Below are 22,159 nucleotides of genomic sequence, written 5' to 3' on the forward strand. Positions count from 1 at the left end.
CAGACTCAGTCTACCGGAATAGAATGGGTGGTGCTTTTCTCTCCAAACCATCTTTCATGAAGGTGGAAATCAGCGTTCAATGACCAAATTGTAGGACAGGCTGTGAATTTATTGTTTTTGTAGTGCACCCAGTAAAAAGCAAAGGTTGCCTACAGGTAACATTCAGGTATTTTAGCTGCAAGAACCAAATGGGCAAGAACAAAATGTAATTGTTTGGATTTAAGTTAGATAGCTTTTGTTTGTTTTTTGGGAGGCAGGGTCTCACTCTGTCACCCAGGCTGGAGTACAGTGGTATGATCACAGCTCACTGCAGCCTCCACCTCCCGAGCTCAGGTGATTTTCCCACCTCAGTTTCTTGAGTAGCTGAGACTTCAGGCACGCACCACCATGCCCAGCTAATTTTTTAATATTTTTTGTAGAGATGGGGTTTTGCCATGTTGCCCTGGTTGGTCTTGAACTCCTGGGCTCAAGCGATCCTCCCACCTCGGCCTCCCAAAATGCTAAGATTACAGGTAAGAGCCACTGTACCTGGCCAAGTTAGTTCTTAAAAACGAACTAGTTAGCAGTAAGATAAATTGACTGCATATAAAATGTAAATTTTTATACTTTTAAGGTATCCACTTATAAATAACATAAATCTTTTTGGTTTGTGTTTTCTGGTTTTTATTAGATGCCTAATATACTACTCAGTTTTTGAATTATGAACTTATTCTGAAATAGAATCATTTCATGTTGTGTCTTGAACCACACTGATTTTTTTTTTTTTTTAATTCCAAGACCTTATTATGGCCAGTTTGGATTTGTTGCTGTTGGTTGGGTGGTTGGTTGCTTGCTGTATAATTGTGGAGGGAAAAAGTAGTGAAGTGTATTAGCCTGAAAGAGACTTGAGTTTTTAAGAAGGGATAACTTTGGAGACCTAAGACTAACTTCTGACTCAAACAGTGGGGGTAATTTCTAACTTCAAAATTTGAAGAACGCTTGATTTACTCATAAGACTTTCTGGAGCGAGCATGTTAATGTGAGATTTAGCAAAATTTGATTTATTTATTGGGCCTTAGAGTCTTAGCTTAACATCCATTGAGCAGCTCCGGTGTGCCAAGTGCTGAGCATCATTAAAGTGATTAAGTTGCAGCCCCTGTCCCAAAGGAGCGAATGGAGAGACCCAGCATAGGAGCTCTGCCACGAGAGGGCTGGAGCAAGAACACACCGGCAGGGTGCCCAGGAGAGCAGGGGCTGGTGTCGGGAGCAGAAGGAACCAAGGAGGGCTGCGCCCTGGGCTAGCCTGCTCACTCCGATGGGGTGGGGATGTGCTGTCCTTCCCGTTTATTTAGGAAGGAGGGGTCTTTCCCACTGAAGGAGAAATAACTTACCCAAGGTCACACAGCCTGGAAGTGGTGGAGCCAGAATCCAAACCCAGACTGTTGTGTTGTTTTGTTTTGGATCTTTTTTTAAAAATCGTTTTAAAATAGGAATGTTGGCTGCTTGAAGAACATTTTGCTACAGGATTACGATACTGGTATTTTCCCCAATGCCTTACCATTTATTTGGCTTGGTAGCCTCTTTTTGTATAACAGTTTTGTACCTTGGGCTCATTTATTAATCATTTTACAAATATTTATTGATCCATACCACATGCCAGGCGGGGTTCTAATGTGGATATGAGCAGGGGCTATGGCCCAGCTTTCCCAGTTTACCATCCATCAGGGTGGGGACCAAGTAAGTAAGTAAGGAAAATGATCACCTGATTTGTTGTCACGATCGCTTTGACCATTATTGTCTACCAAGTAGTCTGGACTTTGCGACTAAAATGGTGAATTTGCACATCCTAATAAGTTCGAGTGTGAAAGGGACATATTTTTGAGAGTTAGTGTAAGCCCTTCTGTCTGTAGAAGGAGAGTCACCTGGAACTTGATGGCTGTGAGTGTAGCTTGGTGACATAAATCCTTACTCTCAGCTGTGTCCAGGAGAACTGTCTGCTGTGGTGGAAATGTTCTGTGCTGTCCTCTGCAGCAGCCCCTGGTCACCTGCGACTGCTGAGCACTTAACATATACAGCTGAGAAAGTGAATTTTTAACTGTAGTTATTGTAAATTTAAGTGGACACACCTGTCTTGTGGCCAGGATCTTGGACAGCACAGTCCTAGACTGGAATTGTTCAACTTTTTTGGAAAAGGACCAGATTGTAAGTAGCTTTGGCTTTGTGGGTGAAAGCAGCCATAGACAGTAAATGAATAGGCATAACTGTGGTCCAATAAAGCTTTATTGACAAACAGGTGACAGGCTGGATTTGGCCCATGAACCATAGTTCACCAACTCTGTTCTAGACTGTTCTTTGACTTTCGGAATTGCCTGTTAAGGATAGGAAAGCATGTTTCCTGCAGGCCTTCAGTCTAGTGCCTCCTCCCTGTGCTGGGAAGCTGGGCCAGCCGTGATGCTGTGAGGCGTGGTGGGCGGGCCCGCTTCCCACCCTGCAGCGCATGCTCACTTCAGGAGCCAGGTTTAAGGCAGTGACAGCCAAGCTGGAAAGGTGGTAATGGCCAGAGAGGAAGCACACAGTTTTGAGCCTTTTCCAGCTGGCCCTTATTCTGGGCTTCAAGAATGTTATTAACTGCTCTCATCTTGTTCTAGTCATTAGCAAACTTATCCGGTGGATGAGTCTGTCCTTGAAAGACTCAGGAGTAGCTCCAGCCTGGTGGGATGTTGGAGAACAAACCATTCTTTTGATGTAAACCCATTTTTTCTTGGGAAGTGGAGGTCTAATGGAAAAGTTTATTTTCTCACAAGTACTTCCTTGAGTCACCAATTTGTTGAAGGTCTTCACCTTTCCAATAAAAACTCATTAAAAAACATGCAAGAAGCAAGCACAGAACTCAAACCCATGGCTTTCATTTCCTGCTGTGCTAAATCTGGTGACTTAACCTATATTAATAATAACAACAATAGCTATACATAATGCACATGGGTTGCTAAATTAGTAACACACCTGCATGGTGTGAAGTCAGTAAGTACTAGTGAGATTGGGTGCCCCCTGTTATCGTTATTCCCTAAAATTAGGAAGGAAAAATGTTTGAATGATGACTAAACAGTTCTTCAAATAATTGAACCAGTGATGCTCTGAACAGTGCCTCAGCTCAAGATTTTTACTTCACAAACATCTCTTTACTATGTAACTGTAGCTCTCTGCAAAGTGACTTTATAGAACTACAGCCTTAACCTTACCCATATCCTATCCTGTATCCAATCCTGTATCCTAGGTGTGAAGTTGTTTCTTTCGTATTCCTGGTGGTATGGAAGGTAACCAAAGTAACAGATAACTCTCTGAGGAAACAGGGGTGGGTATGTTTGTGTAAAGTCTGTACACCTTTTTGTTCCTTAAACACACACACATTTATGCTCATAAACACACTCTCATCCACCTCCCTCATCCATACGCTCTCAATCTCAGAGGCAAAAACAAAAGCTTACCATCCAGCTTGGGTCTAATGTCTGCTCAGGAGGTTTTGCCTTGCAGCAAAAGCTATCTTCTAAAATTTTTTCATTAAAGTATGTTGTGTAGAGGAATGAAAGAAAAATAGAGATAAGGTTATTAGTCAAGAATAGGGTGTGTGTTTTTAAACCCAGGAAAAGAATAGACAGAAACACAAAGACAAAGTGGTTTGGGATACATCCTGACTTTTGGTTCCACATGTCAAATAAAATTGCGAGGTGGTTCTTTTTGGATCCTACAGCACTTTGCCAATTGTGACAAGCTGTTATGAACACTCATGTACTTCTTCCTCACAGCACTCCTGCCTGGCAGGTGAGCAGGACAATCCTAGTATTTCTCCTCCCCAAGGTCACCCAGCCTAGAGGGCCCAGTCCAGGGCTGTTGGCAGCACCAAGTACGAGGTCCCGAAGCTGCTGCTGGTGGCTGTCCCAGAGGAGAAGCAGCGTGTGTTGAGTGCCTTCAGTGTGCTAGGTCACGGCTGAAACCCTGTACCTCTGTTCTCTCTCTGAATCTGCCCAACACTGTGAGGCATTATAATCCTCCCCCACTCACTACTGCCCCTGCCTTTTTTGTCCCCCCGGGAGAAAAAAGGGAGCCTCTTGCCCAGGGCCACAGAGAGTGTAGTGAAACAAGATTTGAGCCTCAATCAGTCTGATAGCAAAGCTCATGTTCTTTGCTCTGCAGACATCAGAGTGTTGAGAGATGCAGGTGGAAGCTCCCACCTCATAGGTACTTTTTGATTTTTACTGTTTTCTGTACAGTGGTAATGTATTTGAGTGTCTGGAGTTCAAATTTCAGGGTTGAATAGGAGTTTGTTAAAGGTTTACATGCGTATGTTCTTGGTGTGCAGGGAGAAAGTTGATAATCTTACCTGCTGTCCCAGTTCACTTACCAAATCTGCCAGCTAGTAATTGTTGACTTATCTCCTCCACAAAATCAGGAGTATCCTGAGGACAGTCCTGTTGAACTTGTTCTCTGGTGACACTGAGCATTATTCCTAGAGTAGAGGCATCAGTTAGTGTCAGTGGATTAAAAATTAAAAGTTATCTCTGAGTGATCACTCAGGAAATAGCTATCTACTATATTTCTTTTTTGAGTTGGAGTCTCGCTTTGTCACCCAGGCTGGGGTGCAGTGGCGTGATCTCGGCTCACTGCAACCTCTGCCTCCCAGGTTCAAGTGATTCTCCTGCGTCAGCCTCCCGAGTAGCTGGGATTACAGGTGCACGCCACCACGCCCGGCTATTTTTTGTATTTTCAGTACAGACAGGGTTTCACCGTGATGGCCAGGCTGCTCTCGAACTCCTGACCTCAAGTGATCCGCCCGCCTTGGCCTCCCAAAGTGCTGGGATTATAGGCATGAGCCACCACACCCGGCCTGTCTGATGTATTTCTTAGCTAAATACCTCATCAGTGGAATGAGAAGCTCATGAGAAGCTGTACTTTATTTTTCTTTCAATCCTCTATACGCTGTAGTTAACGTATTTCAATGAAAAACATATAGGAGATGGCTTTTGCTGCAAGGCAAAAACCTGCTGAGCAGACGTTATACCCAAGTGCAGGAGTAAGACTACCAAAAGGGTGACGGACTTTACACAAGGTGGCTGGTCGAAAGAGCAGACACAGGTGCCCACTCCACTCTAGGCCTTGCTCAGGTGCTGTTTCCGCTCCCTGCCGCACCGGAAATAGGACCGCCAAGTGGAGAACTTCTAAACGTGGCGTAAATCATTTCTCTCACTGACATCTTGGAAAGACACTGGCTAAAATGCACAGGGGAAGCCAGTACTCCCACAGCAGGTAGAAGTCTGGCTTTATTTGAGGCCCCTGAATTACACATAAATCAAAAACTCTTCTAGTTTAAAAAAGAAAAAAGACTAAAGAGATATAACAGGTACAGTGAGTGAATCTAGATCAGATCCTTGTTCTAAAAAGTGTGAAATCAAACCTATTAGAGACATTTTGAAGGCAGCTGGAGAAAGTGGAGTGCAGAATGATGTTGGATGTGTGGAATTACTGCGAACTTTCTAGGTGTAAAAAGGTGTCCAAATTTTGTAAGGGACTTTTCTTATTCTTAGGGAATGCAGAATGAAGTATTAATAAGTGAAGGGTCGTGATCTCTGCAACTTTAAATGGTAAAGAGAAAAGTGGGTAAAAAGCAAATATGTGAAAGCATGAACAGTTGTTGAATCTAGGTGAGGGGATATACAATATACAATTATTCATTGAAATTCTATGGAGATTTTAACTTTTTCATAATGTTTGAGAGAAATAAATATATATACATTATATATATTTATATATATAATATATATATATATATTTTTTTTTTGAGATGGAGTCTTGCTCTGTTGCCAGGCTGGAGTGCAGTGGCGCAATCTCAGCTCACTGCAGCCTCCGCCTCCTGGGTTCAAGCGATTCCACTGCCTCAGCCTCTCAAGTAGCTGGGACTACAGGCACCCACCACCACACCCAGCTAATATTTTGTATTTTAATAGAGACAGGGTTTCACCATGTTGACCAGGATTGTCTCGATCTCCTGACCTCGTGTTCCACCCGCCTCGGCCTCCCAAAGTGCTGGGATTACAGGCGTGAGCCACTGCCCCAGGATGAGAAATATATTTTTAAAAAATAAGGCTGTTTCACTCTCTTATCATTTCAATATTCACTGGTGAAGGAAGTATCTTTAAAAAGGTTCTGCTTTGGAAAAAATGTACAAAGAAAATGTAATAACTTAGCTACTGTTTCCTAAGCCATGAGCAGTGGCCTTTCATATTTGAGTCTTTGCCAGCCAGTGTTGGTCCTCTGGTTGTAACTCACAGTAGCTGCACAGACGGCCACACCATCTGACCAAACAGCATTTTTGGGGTGCATAACCGTTTTTGATGTTTATTGGCATTTTTATTGGTCTTTTGGAGTGTAACTGCCTTTAAGGCACACTAGAAGATAAGATAAAACCAAAGTTTCCTCTGCACTTTAAGAGGCAGGGTGTTTGGTGGCTGAGGGTAGGACCTGGAGCCACACGCCAGGGTCAGATCACCCCCCACCCCGCCCACCACAGGCAAGCTGAACTGTCTAGGGCATGTGACTCACTCTGTTTATAGAAATGGAATGTGAAATGGGAATAATAATACAACCTACCTCTTTGGGGTTTTTTGAAAGTTAAGTGAATGCACGTAAAGAGCTTAAAATGGCGCCTGGAGTGTCGTGAGACTCAGTGCTCATGGTGTCTGTGGTTGTCTCTTTCGTAGGTCGCATATGGTACTCTAGGGCCCCGCCACTTAGCCATAATCTGTTTTCTTTTTCTCCAGCTGTATTATCTGTATTTGTTCATCTCAAAGCTCATCTGTCTCTCTCTCTCTCTTTTACCCAGCCTTTTCATCTCTTGCAGTTTGCTTGGCATTTCACCATTTGGAAGAAATTAGTATCATCAGTACCCCTGGAGTTTGCACTATGCTCTGCTTATAAATTGTGTATAGTTACCTGCTAAGATGGTCCTAAGCACATGTCCACGGCCTCAGTTCAGAGTATACTTAATGCTCCCTATTCAGTCTTTCTGTTCCCGTGCTCCAGTCCGTGAAGTCTAGAGTAAAATAAGAAATTGGCATTTATATACATCTCCCCTCCTCATCTTTAACTCTTTTGAAGAAAAGAGTTTTAGTATCACATTCATAAGAAATTTCATCTTTAAAAGTTAGTATTACAGGCGCAGTGCCTCACACCTGTAGTACCAGCACTTTGGGAGGCCAAGGTGGGCAGATCACCTGAGGTCAGGAGTTCAAGACCAGCCTGGCCAACATGGCGAAACCCCATCTCTACTAAAAATACAAAAATTAGCCAGCGTGGTGGCGGGTGCCTGTAATCCCAGCTACTCAGTAGGTTGAGGCAGGAGAATCACTTAAACCTGGAGACGGAGGTTGCAGTGAGCCGAGATCACGCCACTGCACACCACACCAGCCTGGGCAGCAGAGTGAGACTCTGTTTCAAAAAAAAAAAAAAAAAAAGAGATATCTGTGGTTAATCTCAAATAGGGTGGCTTTCCGTGTCATTTCCCTTTAGTTGTTTTTAAATGCAGATGTTGCTTTAATTAAATAATATTTGAAATAAGTGGGGTCCCAACTATAACCTTATATCTTATTGTTTTTAAATGTTGATATTTTGGTGTTTTCAGTAGAATTTGAGCTGTTAACAGTGATTAGGTTTTTTCAGTTTCTCTGTCATCGATATATGTGAACTCGTTATAATACACATGGATTTTTGTCTGCTGGTTGTGTTACTCATGAGCAATGTGTTCTAATTATGGTATTTTAACTTATAACTTATGAAAACAGTAATGTTTCACTCTAGGGAACAAGTCCTGAAGAACCCTCAAGCCCTAAAGTACCACCTCCCCTTCTTCCTGAGTTGCTGGTTCTTATTCTTGGTGGGCTTCAAGGAAGAGGTGGGTGGTGAGGGTGTCTGTATATGTGTGTTTACATTTGTAGACAGTTTCTGTACATGTATAATTAGGAACGGGTTGCCGGTTTTGGTTTTTTTTCCCAGCTTTGTGTAATTGGTCAGACTTCTCAAAGGGGGGTAGCATTTGATAATCGCTCTCTTGGAACTCTGAAGCCTTTGCATGGAGCAGTGTTCACCCTGGGCAGCCTGTGGCCCCTGGGGTCACAGAGCTGCTTTCCAGGGGGTTTGCAAGGCCGTCACTGCCTCGTAAGATTACCAAGATCTAATTTACCTCTTTCGCTGTGTGGACGTTTGCCCTGGTGGTGCAAAGGCAATGGCGAGGAACATGGCGCCTTTCTTTCATCAAGCAGGACAGCGGTGTTCAGCTAGCAGCACACCAGTCTGACCCAAGAATGTCCTTGATAAAGCATGAAGTTACTGGTTTTTTAAGTCTCAACTCTTTTGTATACCTTTTTAATTTTGTTTTTGTTTGGGTTTGTTTTTAGTTTTGTTTTTGTTTGGGTTTGTTTTTAGTTTTGTTTTTGTTTGGGTTTGTTTTTGTTTGGTTTTTTGGTTGCTCAGGCTGGAGTGCAATGGCGCAATCACAGCTCACTGCAGCCTCAACCTCCCCAGCTCAAGCATTCTTCCCACCTCAGCATCCTGTGTAGCTGGGACTACAGGCAAGCACCACCACACCCAGCGTGGTTTTTTGTTGTTGTTGTTTTGGTAGAGCTGGGGTCTCACTGGGTTGCTCAGGCTGGTCTCAAAGCCCTGGGCTCAAATGATCCTCCTGCTTTGGCCTCCCAGAGTGCTGGGATTAGAGGCGTGAGCCACTGCACCCAGCCTCCTTTTTAATTTTGCGTGACGAAATGCAGAGTTCACATAAAGCCCTTCTAGCATGCTGGAGTGTGATGGCCGTCTCGAAGAAAAGCGCCCATGTGATGTGTGAGTTATGAGCCAAAATAGCCACTTTTTCCAGGAACTTTAAATTATGAGAACAGTAATGTAAAATCATTTTTACTTGACAGAACAAAAAGCAGACAAACTGTGGATATTAAGACTTAAATATTTGGCTGATATTTTCTAGAAAATCTATGAAGTGAGCTTATCAATTCAGGGGAAAACAACTGCGACATTGTTTTTGGCCCATGATAAAATTTGAGCTTTCAAGAAAAATTTGAACTTTGGAGAACTTTTATCTGCCAGTGTAAATGTGGCAGCTCCCAGTGCCACAGACTGTTCTGCTGAGAGGGGTGGTGACATTAGCAAGTGGGGTTTCTTGATGTATACGGTGGAAGGTCACACACCACATGCAGCAGTGTGTTCTCAGTGACCAACGAACGATGCTACAAACAAGCGTGGGTGAAGAGCCACCAGAGTGTAAGACACACTGCCGGGTGTTCATGTAACTGACAGGTTTATCAACATGGTTTCAGATTCCTCATTGCAACTAATCTTTAAGGAACTATCACTTGTTGAATTTTAGCATAGGCAAAGAAGAACATCGGCAATTTTTTGAGAAGCATTGAAACCTCCCTTTTCCCACCAGACATGTCTGTCTGAGCCTGGGGTGTTTCTTTACGTATACTTGAACCAGAATAGCATATCACAGCAAGTTGAACACAGAAGCACGTCGGCAGACCCGCCTGTCTTCTGTTGAGTATTGAAGATACAAGCAAAAATGTACAACATGGCCATTTTCTCGCTGGTTTCTTTTTGAAAATAAGGTTATTTTCATAAAATGTTACTTAATATGAAGTGAACCTATTGCTAATTTAAATGAATAAGTAAGTATTTTTAAAATTTTCAAGTATGGTCAGTATCAATGGATATAACAACCATAATCAAAGCTCTTTAGGGTTCTCCATACTTTCTAAGAATGTAAATAGGTCTTGACACCAAAAAAATGGAAAACACTTGGACTTGGAAATTTTTCTTGAATGGGCTGGATGTGACCCTGACCCTGTTTTTACCAAGCCTCCTTGGTTTTTTCCCTCTTTTCTCTAAAAAAAAAAAAAAAAAAAAAATTAAGTAGTCAGTGGAATCATCTAAACTGGTCTCTGGGACCATGAGAGCTGAGAGCATCCGGCTGAGCCTTCCTCCTGAGCCTTCCTCCTGCCTTGGTCAGTTTCCTTCTGTGTTTTTCAAATCTTTTTTTAAAAGCCATTTTCAAGTAATCAATTAATATGTGAATACAGCCCCATTTACATTTTTTCTTCATTGCAAATAAAACTGAAATTTTCCCTAACCTTATCCCCTGAGATTGGTCTACCATCCCCACATCTCAAAGTGACTGCTGCTTGGAGTTTGCTGTGTGTCATTCCAGACCATTTTCTCCCTTCGGGGGGTGGGTGTGTGTGTGTGTGTATTTATCCACATAAATAATATAAATATGTATTTATTCACAGAGTATATAGCATTTTTTGTTTCATTTCTTTAAAAAATTGACATGAGCGCAGTTTTAGTAACAAAAACCTTTTATACGTTTTTAGGATCTTGGTAGTGCTCTCGGTTCATAATGCTCTGAGTTGGTGTTACGTCATATTATCCTGTATTGTACTGTGTATACATACGTTACGTAAATGCTTAATGTGGTCTCGCATGTTTTTCTGTGAATTTGGCTCAAACTTTCAGACTAGGCATCTAGGAGGCGGCGGCAAGTGGAAGGTGGAGCTGTCACAGACACTCAGCCCCCGCAGCCTGTGCATAGGTGCTCTAGGCTAATTTTACAGGTGTGATGACCGGGCCAGAGTGAAACCATGTTGTCTGATTTTAGAACAGAGGTCACTTATGCTTCACCAAGCTGCTGGAAATGTGGAATTTTGTTTCTCAATTCTTGGACCTGGTCCTGAGGAGATGTTTCCCTTTAGAGAACATCACTGATGCTTTTAAGAGTATTTTACTAGATGTTGAAAACGTTGAGGTCTTATTAATGTAGTGACCCCCACCACCACCACCCCCTGCCCCCCCCCACACACACACACAGACATCCCTTGCCAAATTATTACATCAAATCATACAGGAATCTGGCACTATCAGAGCCAGGGTTAAGGCCTAATAGTGTCACTAGTTACTGAGCTTCTTGATTAAGTCACCTTACTTTCCTGAATCTCCAAATAAGTTACATTAAAAATGCATCTGATTGAATTACTTATTTTAGAGGGAGTTGGAAGAATTCTGTGATTGGCGTTCCAATCTAATCCCCCAAAGAGAAAAACACAAACGAGAATGAACACATCTCTCCTTTTATATTATTCTTAGTTAAGAGAAATGCTCTGCCAGGAGAAAACTTAAATGACTATCCAATGGGTAGGGTTTTTTAAAAGAATCTAATCAATTCAGATACTTTTTCTTTTTACACAGTCACAAATGATGTTATGTTGATAAGTGTTTTTATGACTTACTCTTAAACAACATTTAAATTTAAGCCAAAGTTAAAGTTGTGATTTTGGGAAATTTTTTTACTTATCCTTCCTCTCTTCCCGACTTCCTTCCCTTAAGAACCCCATTCTTATTTTCTCATTTAAATCCTGGCTGAGGCTATCAGGTATTGAAACTGGCCTTTTGAAGACATGTAAACTTCTGGGGACTGACTTTTCTCATTCAAATAGTCTAATATCAGTGGATATGAATTCTGCATTTTTTTACTTCTAGATCTTATGCATCATTTAAATGTTAACTTTCAAAATATTAATCTTGAATTTTCACATTTTTGTGTGAGTTGGAATTATTATCCAATTAAATGAACATAAATTGTACTGCCTACATAGATTGGAAAAATATCTTTTGGTGGGCCGTGTGTGTATATGCACACATGTGTTTATGTAAAACCAAACATCAACTTACAAAAACCAGTTCAGTCTTATAGCCTTGTATAGTGTAACATATGGGCTGAGACATTTGCTTATTTGAGCCTTTTCACCCTTTATTTGTAAAAAGGAGGAGAGCCTTTAAGTGAAATGTAAACTAAACTTGGAACCCCTAAAACGATTTTGAACACTACTTGACATTTAAATGTTTATTAAAAATAAAGCAAAGTTTAAGAAGCATGTTTGGTAAAGAGTTCTTTGGCAGGAAATGGGGACTTATCAGCCAAGCTAATAGCCTTAGCTATGGCATCCATAGTAACTAAGACATGCTGCCGATGTAAATATTTGTGCCAGCAAGCGGTGCTGCAGAACCCGGGCCGAGCAGTTCAGAGCAGTGAAATTAAAGCATCAGCCGCCAATGTTTGATTTATTTTGTATTATCCGGTATTCCAAGCATTACCGTCATTCATCTCTTCTAGGGTTTTTCAAAATAGTTTAGCCCTAAGAACAAGAATCGTAGAAGACCAGTTTACTCGGAGTAATTCGGTACCCTCTCCCCCACAGCATGATAGATACCCAAATGAGAATAGAGAGGCTGTTATTGTTTATCATTAGCACCCTGGAACCTTTTTCATCTTCAAAGCTCCTCGCAAAAGGGTTCATTAACCGTCGCCCTCTTTCCTGTGAGAGAGTAAACAAGTATGATTAGTCCTACTTTGACAGCGGTGGAAACTGAAGCAGAGAGGTTCTCCAACTTGTCTGAGGTCCAAGAAGGAGCTGGTGACAGAGACCAGATACCGGACCAGCACTTGGGTTTTCTGACTCACGGTTCTGGGCTCACCCCTCTCTGAGCATGCACTGAGCCTGCTCTTGCAGGTTTCTTTATCACAGGGATCTATCTACACAGTACTTTCTGCTCTCAGCTTTTTACAGTGGTGTAGAGTGCAGTGCAGCTGAAACCAGGTTAGTTGATCTTATGGTGTCATCTAGAAAAACAAGAGATGCAGATTCTGGGTCACGAAGGTAAGGCTGTACTTTTAGGGTTTGTGGTTATGGATGAAATTAACTTATCTGAGCCTTACATTGTCTCACTAGGCACAGTGCCCACTTGTTCCGTGGCACAGCCCCAGAGCTCCTGTTGAAGGAACAGACTCCAGGACTGACTTTCCACTTGATTTTCGGAGCTCGCACATCCCGAGAGATTCATGTTCAAGCTGCATTTTAGACATAGCTGGCAAGAGTATTTTCGTGCTAAACGTAAACTTACTATTGGTAAAGATTCTTAATGAGTAATTCTTAGGATTTAGTACAAAATTAGATATATTCTTTTTATTCGTAATGATATAGCATGAAGTTCTTGCGGGGTAGGAGAGAGAGGTATTCATCTGAAAACTGGCTCTGTTTAAGTGTAGACATTTGTCTACGGGGAAACAGTAGGAAAGCATCAAGAAATATTTCTTGATGTGTACAATTGAGGTGATGTTTACAATGTAGTGAAAAAAAAACCTATGCACGCATGTTCCTGATTTTAATAAAGCTCTGCAAAGATTTCCTTCCTCATTCTTTGCTTTTGATTCAGCATATGTGCTGTTGCGAAGTTAAGTGTTGGTAACCCTGTGTCCTTTGTTGGGCCAAACAAGGTTAAAATTAAGACAAAAAAAATTTCTGAGTTCATTTCAAATGGAAGGACAACATGATACCTAACACAGAAGAGAACAAATTTAGTTTTGACTTTCTGCCCTATGTCCACCTAAAGCTGTATTTCACTCACTCACTAATATTTAGAAATCACCCACTTGGTGGTTGGCTCTGTGCTTAGTGCTAAGAACTGGTCGTGTTATAGGTGCTGTGGGTGCGTGTCTGCACTGGCTTCAGGAGGAGGGAGCAGGCCCTGTGGGGCCCAGCAAGGCCTCCCAGGAGAAGCAATGTGTTAGCTGAAGTTTAATGAACTAATTGGTGGTCCTGGGATGCAGTTGGGAAGATGGGATGATTCAGCCTGTTGGGGTATGTGTTGGGGGTGGTTGTCGCACTGTGGTGAGAAAATTCCTGGAAAAGGGTGTATGTCAAAAGGGTGTAAGTAGCATCCCTTTATGACTGATGAAAGGAGAGCAGCAGAGAGCAGTTAAGTGGAAGGCAAGACGCAGCAGTGGCGTCTCGCGCCATCTTCGTCACTACACAAGGGGAAGTTGGGCTAAGAATAAATTTGTTTTGGTTCCAGGATGAAACTCAAGAGATACAGAAGAAACTGAAAGTGATACTTTTGGCAGAGGGATAGGATAAGAGGGTTTTCACCGTGTGTGTGTGTGTGTGTGTGTGTGTGTGTATTGATGAATGTATTACTTATTAAAAAAATGTAAAGAAGGCATAGCATTAAAAGTGGGAGACATATACTGATAATGGAATCCGGGCATTGCTATCTTTCTGTGTCTTAGAAGTTACTGCTATGATTTTAGCCACTTAACTGGCTAGAACAGTTTTGAAAGGCCAAGATCATGGGTTTAAGATTTGAGACTTGGCCAAAAGGTAGCTTTCCTAGTCCTTATCGTAGAGTGTACGCTCCCAGCTTTTGCCCAGCCTATTTGGGGTGCACACGCTCATCGGTGAGGGCAACAGAACACAGCATGCAGGCGGAACTGTGCAGGTCAGTCACCACTCCACCTCCTAGCCAGGGTGTCACTCCAATTCCATCATTCAGGTTTCACTGAACTTTCATGTTGGCATTTCATTTAGTTGAATGAACCAGTTTTGTTGTATTTCAGATATTCTCACTGTGTAGTTAGCCTGTTCAGTTTTTGTAGGTGAATGGTAAAGTTGTCAAAACCAGATCTGCTGAAAACCAAAATGTTCAGTGTCATCTTCAGCAGAGGGGATTATCAGAAACTTCTGGGGCAGTAAGGGAAATTTAAGAAGGAAGTTGGGGAAGGTAGGACCTCATGGCTTTGGTTTTTCTGGTGGTCCAAGAGAGGAGGCCTCTAGAGAATTGAGGGGGAACAATAACTGACAAGCATGAAGAATGAAGAGGGAACTGACCAAGGATCGGTGAGAATAGGAGGTGGCCCAGAGGGCGTGGTCAGATGTGGCTATCACAGCTGTCACAGCAAAGTCTTTATGTACTCCGAGAACCAAGCCTTTATCATATATATGTTTTGCAGATATTTTTCTCATACTGTGGGTTGTCTTTTTCACTGTCTTGATGGTATCATTTGCAGCACACATTTTTAATTTAGAGGAAGACCAGTTTATCTTCATTTGTTTTCTGTCTCCTATGCATATGGTGTCATAGCTATGAAACCAGACTTACTCTTACACATTCTTCTAAGAGTTTTTTAATATGAGTTCTCTTACATTTTGGTCTTTGTTCCATTTCATGTTAGTTTTTATATAGGGTGTGAGGTAAGGGTCCAACTTCCTTTATTTGCATGTGAATATCCAGTTTTCCCAGAACCATTTGTTGAAAAAACAATTATTTCCCTCATTGAATGGATTTGGCACACTTGTTGAAAGTCAATGGACCATAAATAAGAGGGTTTATTTCTGGATTCTCTATTCCATTGGTCTGTATGTCTGTCCTTATGTCTGTACCACACTGTCTTGATTACCGTAGCTCTGTTGTAAGCTTTAAAATCAGGAAGTGTGAACTCTCCTACTTTGTTCTTTTTTTCAAAATTGTTTTGGTATTTTGGGTCCCTTTTGGTATATTGGGTCCATTTTATTCAATGGTGTAATGATATGTGTGTTTCCATATGAATTTTAGGATCAGCTTAGCAATGTTCCTTGTCTCTTTCTTCTAATTCTGTAGCCTTTCCTGGGTTAGAATCAGTTAGACTAGGACTAGGACAGTGCTCCCTGGAATCTGCCCAGTAGCTGCTCTGACTGTGAGCAGAGAACCTGTGGGCATCTGGGCACTTAGTCTGAAATGGCCCATAAGGAACCCCTAAAATGTTTAAGTTTCTGAAATCCCTGGTTGTATTGTAAAAAGCTATTTGAATTTAGTATTCTGTTTCATGATTATTATACTTAAGTGTAAAAATGTTTAACCTTTTTTTTTTTTTTTTTTTTTTTTTTGAGACGGAGTCTTGCTCTGTCTCCCAGGCTGGAGTGCAGTGGGGTGATCTCGGCTCACTGCAGCCTCTGCCTCCCAGGTTCAAGCAATTCTTGTGTCTCAGCCTCCCGAGTATCTAGGATTACAGGTGTGTGCCACCACACCCTGCTAATTTTTGTATTTTTAGTAGACACAGGGTTCCGCCATCTTGGCCAGGCTGGTCTCAAACTCCTGACCTGAAGTGATCTGCCCGCCTTGACCTCCCAAAGTGCTGGGATTACAGGCTTGAGCCACTACACCCAGCCTTGTTTAACATTTTTCAACTGCATGGAAAACTGATATTCTAGGATGTATATTGCATTTATCATTTATCCTGTGGCTTTATGCACCCTCCAGAATGCATACCCCAGCATAAAAGGCCAAGTTAGGGAGAAACCTGCCTGCTGGAGTTCTTAGATTTATAAATCTTGTTTCCTTAACTGTCTGCCCTCTGACCTCTCCAGACCACAGCCAGCAGAGGAGAACTAACGGGCAGAGACAACACTGATCTGCTGCCATCTGCACTGGGCAAGATGGCCTCACCTGACTCACAGCTGTTGCTTTCTCTCGCGAAGCTTCTGTCATTTTCTGCTAATTCTTAAAATAGATTTGGATCTTGTCAATTTTGGTCATCAAAAAGATTGAACTTTTACAGGATGAAATCCATTATTTTCCTAAATTATCTTGTTTTGGGAAATCAGTTCTCGGCCGTAAGTGCAGGCTCAGGTGTGCTAAGGAGGGCACCCCAGACACCTGTGCTGCTCTTTGACAGGACTTACCTGTCAAAGGCGAAAATAAGAGTGATGTCATGTGAGTTTTCCATTAAGCTAAATTTATTCCATGTACAGGACTATCTTTTATTCTGAAATTGTCTTCTTGTTCCCTATAACCTCATATTGGAAGTGAGATACTGTCTTTTTGGGTATTAAAATGTCTTTTTTGTAGGATCTTTTTTTTACTGATCTTATTTGTATATTAGGATGATAACCCAGTGTCAGTCCTCAGGATTCTTTATGAAATGTTCCTAGTCTGTGAAATTCTAACTCTACAATTTCAGTTTAGACCGCAAATCCCAGATTTTTACCTTGTTTACATTTGTAGTTACCACATAATATTGCAAATGATTTATGTAACCTAAAAGCCCATTTTTTTATTCTTTTCATATAAAATGTCCAGAATAGGCAAATCCATAGAGACAGAAAGCAGATTAGAGGTTGTCAGGGGCTGCGGGGAGGGAGGAAGGGGGGGTAATTACTTACAGGGATGGGGAGTTCTTCTAGGATCATGAAAAAGTTTTGAAACTCGACAGAGGGCTGATTGCACAACATTGTAAATGCACTAAATGCCCCTGAAGTGTACTTGAAGTGGTTCATTGTATGTTATATGAATTTTCCATTTTTTTGAAAAGCCCATTTTATTCAGTGATATGATGATATATAAGAAGACTGGAAGGTGTAGGGGGAGTGTTGTATTCAGAGGATATACATCAAGGCAAGGATACTGTGTATGCTTGTACACACACACAAATACATATACACAAAGAACATACCTGTTACTAATTTCTGTTTCTAAGTATGATCATTAGAAGCTGATTAGGTAAATAAACTTTCTGCTTTGGGACAAGCAGAAAGATTTAATTAACACTTAACTGAAATTCACAGATACTCTTTTTTTTTTTTTTTTTTAAGACAGTGTCTCACTCTGCCTCCCAGGCTGGAGTACAGTGACACTATCTCGGCTCACTGCAACCTCCGCCTCCTGGGTTCAAGCAATTCTCTTACCTCAGCCTCCCGAGCAGCTGAGACTACAGGCGTGTGCTACCAAGCCTGGTTAATTTTTTGTATTTTTAATAGAGACGGGGTTTCACTATGCTGGCCAGGCTGTTCTCAAATTCCTGGCCTCAAGTGATCCACCCGCCTCGGCTTCTCAAAGTGCTGAGAGTACAGGCACGAGCCACCGTGCCCAGCCTCAAAAGATATTCTTTTTCTTACCTCAGAAACTATGTTTTCCAACTTTTCACAGAGGAAAGTTGAAGTCGTGAAAATATCCTCAGGATAAATCTGAATCTTGTTTCTTTTATTGCTGAGTCTGGTTGGCGTGTTCCTGGTATTTAGTGGAACTCTGGTCAACACAGGCTGAAGTTAGTGGGGTTCTCTCTGTGGGGTTCTAACCTTGAAATAGGAGCATGGGGCTTGCCTTCCCCTTCTCCATTCCTCCAAGAAAGAGAAAGGAAAGGAAGAGAATAGAAAAAGCACCCTGTATTATGTTTTAAGTTTGTAAGAATCCTTACTATGAGTTCTGAGTACAACATCTTTTTAACTCTTTTCTCTCCCTCTCCTGCTTCCTTCTTCAATCTCCAGCTACCATTCATTTCCTGATTTCATTTATAGGTCTTACCAGGCAAGAAGGCCAAGCAGAAGGAACCTACATCAGGGAAGTGCTGGGCTAGGGGCCCCACCTGGACTTGGGGTTCTGGGCAGCCTGAACACAGGTTTCTTAGTTTCCTGAAGTAATTGAGCTTATTGCCTTAACTTCAGTTAAAATACTGATTGTGCTTTACTTTTAACTGAGCATTAAGACCTCTTATAATATTCCATAAGGCTGGATATTTTTTTGAGGAAGACGATTTTTCCTCTTAACCTTGCCTCTGTGTTTGTGTGTGTGTTTGGTCAGTGTTTAGACAGTTTTCCATGCATGGACCCTGATTACAGCGGGAGCAGGCAACGTGAGGTGCCCCCAATCAGACATCCAGCTCCACATGGTGGCCTTCCTGCCCCCAGCTCATCCTTACGCAGTGCCTTCAAATTGAGTGTCTTCAAAGGTGCTGCTTAGTCTCACTTTGGTTGGTCTGTCGCTGTCGTGTTTTTCTTTTTTCGCAGTATTGAAATGTTACTCCTAGGGACCGAACACTGGTTTTAGTGTCCATAGTGGCAAAAAAAAATTTTTTTTTCAAAACTTGTTTCTATTTGGTCCTCTGTGACCCAAGTTGTTGCTTAGCTTTCTTGCCTAGTAAGAGCCAGAAACGAGATTAGGACGTGAATGGTATTTTCTGAACCCTCAGAGTGTGTACAATACCATTTTGTAAAGAAAAGCATCTATATTCAAGGTAGATCTAAATAATTCCTAGAAATGCCAAATTGTTCTCCCATTCATTTTTCAAGACAAATATGTTCTAATCCATAGGAGAGTGAGAATTTCCAAGTTCATTAATTCGGGTTCCTGTTACCAACTCATGTTTTACAGCCCATGTGAAGTTTTATTTCACTGAAACCTTTGATTATCACAAGTAGAACTTGGGAACTCTACACTGCTGTCTCCAGACAAGACACAGAGTTTCACTTACATTAACAAAGGATGATCCATTCAGAACTGTAAACAAATGCTACATTGTGCCCTTGGTGGTTGTGACCCGATTCAGTCCTGCTTTGAGGCTGAGGACAGCCAAGTGTTGGCCCAAATCAGCATAAATCAGAGCAACAGAAAATCCACCCGAGGTGGGGCCCCGGATTGGACAGCAGGTCCACAGCCTGCACCTGAATGAATCCTGAGGCAGGCTTCTGACTGCTCTAAACAGTCATCCTGAAGTGTATCTGGATCATTTTAAGTACCACTCTAGCAGTCGTACTTAGTTACAATTAATATAAACATGTCATTCCATTGAAAGAAACCTGCAGCTTCTGTTAAGTTGGGTCAAATATAAGATACAGGGTTTAAAGATGTAAATAGAAAATTCAGTTTCATCCAGCAAGGAATACAGACAAGCAGCAATAGAGCCTGCCAGCCCTCAGGGAGCTTGCAGTCTAAGAGAACACAAATATGTATAATTTAAAGTAAAATGGAAGTGTCGCTAAGGGGGTGAGAGGATACAAAGATTGCCTTCAGTTAGAGTGATAAGTAAGTTACCGTCACGGCAGCATTTGCAGGTATTGGGGCTTTATTGTAAGTTTCTTCATTCAGCAAATACTTCCGAGCACTTTTGTGTCTGATCCTGTTATAGCTGGTGGAAAATTATAGACTAACAACCCATGTGCAAATGACAACATCGTGTGGCATGTGCAGGGCTGGCAGCTACATGGGGACATTAACAGAGCCTAGCAGAAGGGCACCTCACTCCACACCTGGGGAGAAAAGAGGTGTGCTGAGTTTTGTTTATTTTTTTATTTGCGCTTGTTTTACCATAAATGAAATATGACCCTTCTTAATATGTTATCTGTGATATGTTGGCATGGATATCTTAATGTATAAAACATGCTTATATTTATATATGACATTATGTTTATTTTTGGCTACATCCAGAAAAGAATTTGATAAGGCTTAAACTATTAAAACATGTGAAACAGGCTATTAAAGGAAACAAAATAACTAGAAGCCAGTTAGGAGGACCAGTTCAACTTTTGAATGGAGCTATTCAACAGTTTCAGAAATTTTTTTTACGCTACTAATGGGCCAATGGGCATAGCATCTTTTTAAGCTTCCTTCCAGTTTGTGGTACTAAAACCATTGCAGATGCATAAAGGAAGATGCTTATCATCCTGTCTGAGTTGTAAGATGGGACACAACTCCTTATCGTAGTACATTCCTTAAATAAGTACAAGAATTACAGTTGACCCTTGAACGTCACAAGTTTGAACTGCACAGGTCCACTTATATGTGGATTTTTTTCAACCAAATGCAGATTGCAAATGCACAAGATTCGAGACCTATGTATACAGAGGGCCAACTTTTCATACGCACGGGTTCTGCGGGCCGACTGTGGGACTTGAATATGCGTGGATTTGGGTAAGCGTGGTGGTCCTAGAAGCAATCCCCAACATGGACCACTGTAGTCTGTTACTTACATTGGCTTTAAAGTTGAGTTTAACTTGTCCAAAGACATTCTTATTTAAGCAGCAATATTATGATACAGCTTTGAAGGCAAAACTTAAAAAAGAACCCATGGATAGCCTTGGATCCATGGAAAGATTCTAACCCTGAGCTTCTAAATAATATTGCATTTGTAGAACCAAAGACTAGCAGGGGATCAGCAAAGGCTGAGAGCAAGTGGTCTGTATGTCCTCATAATGAAAAGGAGCAGAACAGAACAACAGAGGTAAAGTGATTTTCTTGCTCCTCATTCAGGTAATCATTGGAGATTTGTTCAGCAATAATAGTCAACATAGAAATCTACAGTGTAGGCCAAATAGAGGATTTCTTTTTATCTTCTTTCTTTGTACTGTGGGATAGATAGCCCAGGATTCCTCCAAGTGTGGCAAGTGCACACCACTGCTAACGGCAGTTATTTTAAGTGATTCAGAGTTGAGTATTATTTTACTTTAATAATTATATATTGATGAATGTGAAAATATATAATTAGCACATCAAATCCATGGTTTCTTGGGTTATTATTGCTTAGGACAGGGCTTAGTAAAAAGTGTATCCATTTAAAGCAAAATACCAAGTAAATAAGAGCCTGACTGTACACAGATTTGTGATGATCTTGAAGGTGTTCATGCAGGACTGAAGTACGGGAAACCCCAGGGTGGGCGACTCTGGGTTCCACCTGGGGAATCTGTTCCGAAGACACCTTCCCATCTCTTTCTTGGGTTACAAGCAGTGGAGACACACTTGGGCTTGCATAGATGAAGACAAGTGTTTTTAAGGGACAGTCACAGAGGGACTCCACACAGAGGAGCAGGACTGTGGAGCCAGAAGAGTCCAGACTCCAGCAGCGTGAGTGACCCCTCTGTGTCCTCGTCCACCCCGCCACTCCCAGTCTTTGCGTGTCATGCCCCTTCTTCCCCGCGCTTTACCGTGTAATTTCTCTGCATGCTCTTCTGCATTTACTCAGTAACATAATACAGTTAGCAGTTGTGGGACCTCCAGCAAGTATTGAACTGTTGATTGGCTGTTCTTCATTTGGAAAATGGGAGTGATAACAGTTTCTCTCTCACAGGACAGTTGTGGATAGTCAGGGAGGTTGGGGTGTGAACACTAGGCACAGCATCTGAAACGTGCTGGAATCAATCATGTACACACTGGCAGTGATTAGATCTGCCTGATTCTTCCCATGTTCCGTCTAGTGAGAAGTCGTCGGTAGCTTCAGTTTTCAGGAGGAAAACTTTGACTTGGTCAAAACTTTGTCCTTGATCAAGTTGTTTACTCTCGCGCCAAGCCGCCCTGGAGTGTGGTCCAGGAAAAACATGGGCGCCTGGGTCCGCCCCTCGGCCAGCCGTGGCCAGAGGCCAGTGGTGCTGCTGTTCACATGGCCGGTGTCAGGGCTTTAATTCGAGGTGGAGCTTCCCAGCCATTCTGGTAATGAGGAGTCTTGCCTGATATGTCTTGGCCAGCTCTGATTGGTCAAATGTTTGAAGAA

The 22,159-nt window shown here is 41.9% G+C and overlaps 1 protein-coding gene across 11 annotated transcripts in view; it reads left to right on the top strand.

Moving 5' to 3' along the window:
• PPP2R5C (protein phosphatase 2 regulatory subunit B'gamma) overlaps positions 1-22,159 on the top strand; it is a 166,988-nt gene that overhangs the window by 50,168 nt on the left and 94,661 nt on the right. The gene's annotated exons all lie outside the window — the stretch shown is intronic.

This window comes from Gorilla gorilla, chromosome 15 (genome assembly GCF_029281585.2).
Source record: "Gorilla gorilla gorilla isolate KB3781 chromosome 15, NHGRI_mGorGor1-v2.1_pri, whole genome shotgun sequence".
NCBI classification, from domain to species: domain Eukaryota; kingdom Metazoa; phylum Chordata; class Mammalia; order Primates; family Hominidae; genus Gorilla; species Gorilla gorilla.